We start from the raw sequence: 7,032 nt of genomic DNA, 5'->3' as shown, positions 1-7,032 counted from the left end.
CTGGCCTGCTTCTGGGAGAGGGGCCGCGGAACTTCCGACGCCCCTCAGAGCTGCTGTGAAACAGGGCCCGGGCGTCCGGCCGTCCAGCTGTGGGTCCCCGGATCTCTGCTTTCCCTTCTGCAAAATGGGTGCACGGGCATGGGTTAGGAGGTCCTCAGAGAGGTACGCCTGGATCTTGTCCTGAGGAGGGGCCCCTCCTCTCTCCATGGAAGTTTCTGACCCCAGAAGCGCCTTTGGCGGGGGCTGGGGCGCAGGCAGGGAAAGCTTACAGCAACTGGGTGCAGGGAACTCACCTTTGAGCCTCTCACACCGCGAATCTCTGGTGATCTGTACAGCAGAGTGGAAGGACAGGACCTAGGGGTGGGTTACATCTCCAGGGTCCCTTCTTTGGGTGGCTTTCCAAGGGGCTGTCTGAACAAGGGGTCCCTAGCCCCCTACATGGAGGCTCCCCCTCAACTATAGCAACCCAGACACCCTCTTTATAGGGTACCCATATACCCCCAGCAGGAATCCTGCTGCCCACCACCCTTTGGGAGAGTCCCTTGGGAGAGCCTCCAGAAGTCCTCCCAGGATGAAGGGTGCTGGGCCCACCAGTGAATCACCCGGGCTTTTTGGGCCAATCAAGCCAACCTGAAAGTCTGTTGGACCTCTCTTGGAGGAGAAGCCTGGCTCGCTTTAACCCCTCCTCTTTCTAGTACAATCAGGTGTAGGTGGTCTTGAATACCCCAGGTAGGGATGCAAGCCACAGAGCAGGTCTTCCTGTTCTGAGGACTGAGACTGGGTCAGGGCTTAGGAACTTCGGAGAGCCTCCTCTCTGACCCACATACAGGGTCTAGCTCTTTATCTGGCACTTGTTCTGGTGGGCCTGTTCTTCAGTAGGAGTGCTCCCTGGCCTGGCAGGCCTGGCAGACTCTCCTTGGTTTCCTTTCCAGTCAGGGATGAGCAAGTCCACACTGGCAGGCCTGACTTTAGAGCCTGAGCCAGGGGGATGGGGGAAGGATGGATGAGGGGGTTCTTTTCTGCCCTCAACTCACTCTCTCTCTCTCTCTCTCTCTCTCTCTCTCTCTTTTCATCTAGGCTAGGACATATGCCTTCAGGCCTGCCCTCTGGGAGCCTCTGACTTTCCTGGGGTCCTCCAAACCCCTCTACTCAGTACATCAGGACTCTTCCAGCCCTATTCCTCTTCCCAGGCAGAAATGCGAAGAAATTCTGACACCAGCAGTTGCCTTGGCTTCAATTCAAGCATCATTCCTATTTATCCACGTCACCTCCCAGCTCTGAGCCCCAGGCTCCAAACTAGGGCATTATGTGGAACCGCAGCTTCTCCCCCGGCCCCAGATGCCTCTGGTGGGGGCTGCAGCCAGGTTCTTCCTTTACATACCCTGAACCCTCCCCACACAGGTCGTCTTCTGGCATCTGGCCCAAGCTGAAACCTCCCTGGCCTGAGATTGTTAGGTGTGGCTGACTCAGAGTTGGCACATATGACCAGGTTCTGCCAGAAAAGAGAGCTGGGCAGTGCCCTGCTCAGAGAGGCCAGGCTGCTGCCCTGCCCTGTGGCTCAGACTGAACTCCAGGACTGTCCTCACCTCCTCTGTCTGGCCCTCCCACTCTTACAGACCGTGAGGCACTCCGCCTGCTTCTGTTGGGTGCAAGGCTCTGCAGGGAGTATGACTGCGTCTTTGTGTGGAGGGCCCAGCAAGAGGCTCTGTACCCAACCACAGGGTTGCTGGCTTCTGCTCCCTCTGCCCTAAACAAGCAAGGCCTCCTGTGGGCCCAGCCCTGGGCAGGCGCCTTAATTACCCTCCCCAAAGCCCAGTTCTCAGTTACCTCTGCAAGATGCCCTGAGATCCTGGTGACTCACAGGACTTTTGGCAGGCTCAGTTAGTGTGCAGAGAGGGGCCACGCATGCTCAAAGCCGTGTTGTCCTATGGTAGAGTTTCAGGCATCTTGCCACCTCAACTGACCATCCTGCCTTCTTTTTATTTTTTCCTTTTTTTAATTTATGATAGACAGAGAGAGAGAGAGAGAGAGAGAGGGGGGCAGAGACACAGGCAGAGGGAGAAGCAGGCTCCATGCCAGAAGCCTGACGCGGGACTCGATCCCAGGACTCCAGGATCGCGCCCTGGGTCAAAGGCAGGTGCGAAACCGCTGAGCCACCCAGGGATCCCCTGACCATCCTGCCTTTGGTGTGTGTGTGTGAGGCTGGGTGCAGGCAAAGGGGACTTCTGGGATGATTGGAGAAAGAGAAGACCTAGTGAGACCTGGTGTTAGGGTCCTGCCTACCTCTAGATACTTCCCTGTTCCCTCATCACTACCCCCTCTAGAGGCCTGGGGAGGAGGAGGATCAAAGCTATGAATGTCAACTTTCAGGACTGTCAGGCTCCCCAGGGCTTCAGGGCCGGCCCTGCCCCACCCTTCCCCCAGAAATGCAGACCCAGGCAAGCTCCGGTAGGTGACTTGCAGGCAGTTTATTCTGCACCCCCATGGTCTTTGGAGGCTGTCCTAGGGCACCAGGATGAGCGGCTGTTTAAACTGGCTGTGCTCTTTCTTTCTGTGAGAATTTGAGCAAATCCCTTCATTTCTGTGACCTCCACAGTCAGGAGCTGCAGTCTCCCTCAGAATTCCCTGAAATAACAGAGTTTGGCTCCCTGGTACAAATAAGTGCCTGCTGGATGGACATGCACGGTCCCCACCGATGTCCCCTACCTGGCCTCCTCTACCGAGCCTGGTGGTCACAGAGCCCAGCCTCAGGCTCTTGTTCTGAGGGCATGCCCCTGATGCTTGCCAGAGCTGGAGAAAAGCCCACCTGAATCCCCCCCAGAGGGTCCTGGACCCAAATCAGACACATCCAGAGGAAAAGCAAAGGTGGCCTCTCCCAAGGAAGTGGCTATGGCAAGTGTGCATGCTTACATCATGCCATGAAGACAGTACTGACTATGCAGGGTTTTCAGGATGCTGTGATGGACCACAGGGTGTCTGGGCCCACTGGTTATCCCAGGATGATATGGGACGACTTGGGGTTACTTTTCCAGAATTACATTTGTGGAATTTTATGGTATGCTTGCTTGTGAATGTAACTGTGATATTTATTTGAACATGGACTAAATCCCAATGCTCACCCCCACCCAATCCCACCCCACAGGCAGGGTCTAGTGCTTGGTGTGGGGAAATTGTCAGGAAACTGGCCCTCAGACCCTCCTCTGAAGGAGGAGACACACTCAAGCCTATGAAGCAAAGAAGATACTGCTCTGCTATTTTGTTTGTTCAACAAATATTTATTGGGCACCTACTATGTGCCAGGCAGTGTTCTAGAGACTTGGGAATCATTAGTGAACAAAATATACCCCAAATTCCTGCCCTTGTGGAGCTTAACTTCTAATAGGAAGAAAAGAGACACTATAATAAACGTAAGAAGTGAATTGTATAGTATATTGAAGGTATGTAGGGTAAGGGAATTCAGGAATGGGAGAGGGTTAAATTTTAAATAGTTTGTACCTTACAGGGCAAGTGACATTTGAGCAAAGCTCTGCAGGAGGTGAGAGAGTGGGCCATTTGGAGATACCTGGTGAAGAGGATTCCAGGCAGAGAGGACAGGCGGTGCCAAGGCCCTGCAGCAGGAATATGGCTGGTGTGTTGGAGGACTGGCAAGGAATTCAATGTGGCTGGAGCAAAGGGAGAGGGATAATGAGAGGGGACAAGAGTAATGGGGACCACATTCTGCTGGGCCTTCTAAGGGCTTCTACTTTTACACTGGGAGGAATGGGGAGCATTTGGAAGGTTTCAAGCCAAAAAGGGACATGATCCAACTTATATTTTAAAAGAATCACTCTGGGGCACCTGGGTGGCAGAGTTGGTTCAGCATCTAACTCTTTTGATTTCAGCTCAGGTCATGATCTCAGGGTTGTGAGACTGAGCTCCGCATCAGGTTCTGCACTGGACATGGAGTCTACCTAAAATTCTCTCTCTCCCTCTTCCTCTGTCCCTCCCCACCCCCCTCAAGAAAAAAGAAAAGAATCACTCTGGCTGCAGAAAGAAGTATCGTGGAGGGACAAGGCTTGAAACAGGGAGCTTGGCGAGGAGGCTCTTGCAGTAATCCAAGTGAGGCAGGTGGTGGCTCAGACCTTGGGGGTAGGAGTGGAGGTCATGAGAAGTAGTAGGATGCTGGATATATTCTGATGGGAGAGCCAGCAAGAGTTACTGGTGGGGGCTGCTTGAGAAAAACAGAGGAGTCAAGGCTCTGGGTATTTGGCTGGGCCACTGAGGAAGGAGTTCCCAGTAATTGAAATGGGGGAAGGCTGAGGAGGAGCAGCTGCTCTATTCTGGACATATACGTTTGAGATGCCTTCAGGCTGTCGAGGTGAGATGTCAAGTATATGATGGATGCACAAATAGAGTTTTGGAGGGAGATGTGGGCTGTATATAAAACTTGGGATATGGTTGAAAACATGTGAAAAACATCCGTCATGCTCTCACAGAATGCTGGTGGGAGTCTGCTCTGAGATCATCTTTCTGGAGGGCTATGTGGCAATATCTCAAATATTAATAATAAGTACATACCCTTTGGCTAAGCAATTCTAATTCCATGATATTATCTTATTATCTAATCCTGTCATCTTATCTATATGTTACATACAAAAACATGTACAAGGTGAAGTTCATTAGTAGGCACGTGATTAAATCACTTTATTTCCACATGGTGGGTTGTCTTGCATCTGTTTTAAACACACACACACACACACACACACATACATACACACACACACACATTCCAGTCAGCAGAACAGGTTAGTAAATGAAGAAGGCGGCTCCAGGGACTCCCTTTGTGCTAAGAGGTCCGCCTGGAGGAGGAAGCTGGAGAGTGGACGTAAACATGGCTCAAGCCCTTTGGCCCTTTGTTTCTGGTGCAGGGTTTGAACCATTCATTTCATGGTCTGGAGGCAGAATGGAGGATGGATCCAGCTGATCAGACAGAGAGAGACTGGCAGCAGGCAGAGACACGTGGGTGGGGAAGGGGCACAGAGGAGAGGAAGGAGCAAGGCAAGAGAGGAGGAGGCAGGGCAGCCCCAGTGGCCCAGCAGTTTGGCGTCCCCTTCGGCCCAGGGCGTGATCCTGGAGACCCTGGATCGGGTCCCATGTTGGGCTCCCTGCATGGACCCTGCTTCTCCCTCTGCCTGTGTCCCTGCCCCCCCCCCTCTGCCTCTCATGAATAAATAAATAAAATCTTAAAAAAAAAAAAAAAAAAAAGGAGATGGCTGCAGGACTGTTGAGAAGCCCTGGATGACCAGGACAGAGGAGGGGCCGCCACTGCTGGAGGCACTGAATGGTTGCCGGAGACCTCAGCCTGGACAGAACAAGGGGGCTAAAGCCAGAGGGTAGGAAGGGTCACAGAAAAACGGGAGGCTTCTCCTGGGCTGATGCAGACCTCTCCCTGTGACTGACCCAAAGCTATCTGGAGGCAGCACGAGGAGGCCAAAAGTGACAGTAAGAATCCATTCTCCTGTCTCTCCCCGAGACAGGGAAGGAGGCCTGGGAGCCCCCACAAAAGCTGCTCCTGAGACCCCCTGGTTTCAGCTGGCCTACTCCTAATACCTGAAAAATGGAGACTCCCCCAGACTGTTCCACTGCTTTAAGGGAGGAAAGATTTAAAAAGAGGCCTGCCCAGGACTTGTCAATGGCCTCAGGATGTTTGAGCAAATCATTCCTGTGTCCCAGGTACTTGAAGGGTGGACGCTGGGCCTCTCTTCGGTCTTCTCATTCTGTGGAGAAGGGGGCAGCTGGGGAGAGAGCCAGAGTAGGGTCCTCTCTGAGGACTGGAAAGGTGCTGGAAAGGACAGATGAGATGAGGGAGACAGGCCCACCCAAAAGAAGTGGAAGTGGCCCAGGTCAGTGGCAAACATCCTAGGGCTCATCTCAGGAAGTGGGTTTAGAGAAGACAAGCCTACTCATCCCAGGAGGAAAAAGCAGGTGCAAGCGGACACCATAGTGTGCCAATGATGACAGTCCATGTGATGTCAAGGGGCTGGCCTGGACAAGCCTGGTTCTTTCATTTCAGGGGAGATAATCCCTCCCCTGGTTGCACACACAGGACATTTGGGGGTCATTCTGGGCTCCTCTTCTCACTTCCATTATGAATCAGCAGGCTTTGTGAATTCAGGTCTCCAATCAGTTCCTCCCCCCAACCCAAGCTCCTAATCCATCTCTTTTCTAACCTTTGCACTAGTTTCCTAATCCATCACCCTGACACCTCTTGCCTCCTCCCTCCAGTCTGTTCTTTTGAGGCAACCAGAGTGATCTTAGTAGAACACATGCCTCGCTGAAGACCCTTGGTGGCCCTTTACTCAGATTAAAGTTTAAGTTCCCATTTATTTCCACATGGTGGGTTGTCTGTCTTTGGCTCAGGTCATGATCCCAGGATTCTGGGATCGAGTCCCATCTCAGGAGCTGGCGTCTCCCTCTGCCTATGTCTCTGCCTCTCTCTCTGACTCTCTCATGAATAAATAAATAAAATATTTTTTTTAAATGTTGCCTACAAACCTGCTTATGATCTGGCCCTCACCTCTCAGCTTCATTCCTCCTGCTCAAACTCTGAAATTCCACTCCTGAACTTCTTTCATTTCTTCCCATATGCACTGCTCTCACCCCACTCTTATACAATGGTTCCCTCTGCCCAGAATGCCCCTTTTCCTCCTCTTATTCCTACTCATTCTCTTCTTTTTCCTTCACTGTTTAAAAAAACTGGAGTGTAGTTTGTATACAGCAAACTACATCCTTTACAGTCCTGTGAGGTTTGACAAATTCATACAGTTGTGTAACCACCACCACAATAAAGAATAGCTCCTTCACCCCCCAAAATTTCCTCAGGCTCCTTGGGAGCCAACACTAGCTTCCATAACCAGCTTCTGGCAACCACTGATTGGTTTTCTGTTTTGTTTGTTTATTTTGTTTTAAATTGGCTCCATGTATAGCATGGAGCCAACATGGGACTTGAACTTATGACCCTGAGATCAACACCTGAGCTGGGACCAAGAGTCT

At 51.9% G+C, this 7,032-nt stretch overlaps 1 long non-coding RNA gene across 1 annotated transcript; it reads right to left on the bottom strand.

Moving 5' to 3' along the window:
- Nucleotides 1-55: 55 nt before the first annotated feature.
- LOC140614264 (uncharacterized) lies at nt 56-1,965 on the bottom strand. The gene is made up of 3 exons (XR_012015161.1): nt 631-1,965; nt 294-354; nt 56-117 (listed from the first exon to the last, which is right to left on the bottom strand). It is a non-coding gene; the product is annotated as an uncharacterized lncRNA (long non-coding RNA).
- Between the last annotated feature and the right edge of the window lie 5,067 nt (nt 1,966-7,032).

This window comes from Canis lupus, chromosome 22 (genome assembly GCF_048164855.1).
Source record: "Canis lupus baileyi chromosome 22, mCanLup2.hap1, whole genome shotgun sequence".
Taxonomy (NCBI): domain Eukaryota; kingdom Metazoa; phylum Chordata; class Mammalia; order Carnivora; family Canidae; genus Canis; species Canis lupus.
Note: the sequence above shows the minus strand (reverse complement) of the source record. Positions and strands in the feature narration are given on the sequence as shown.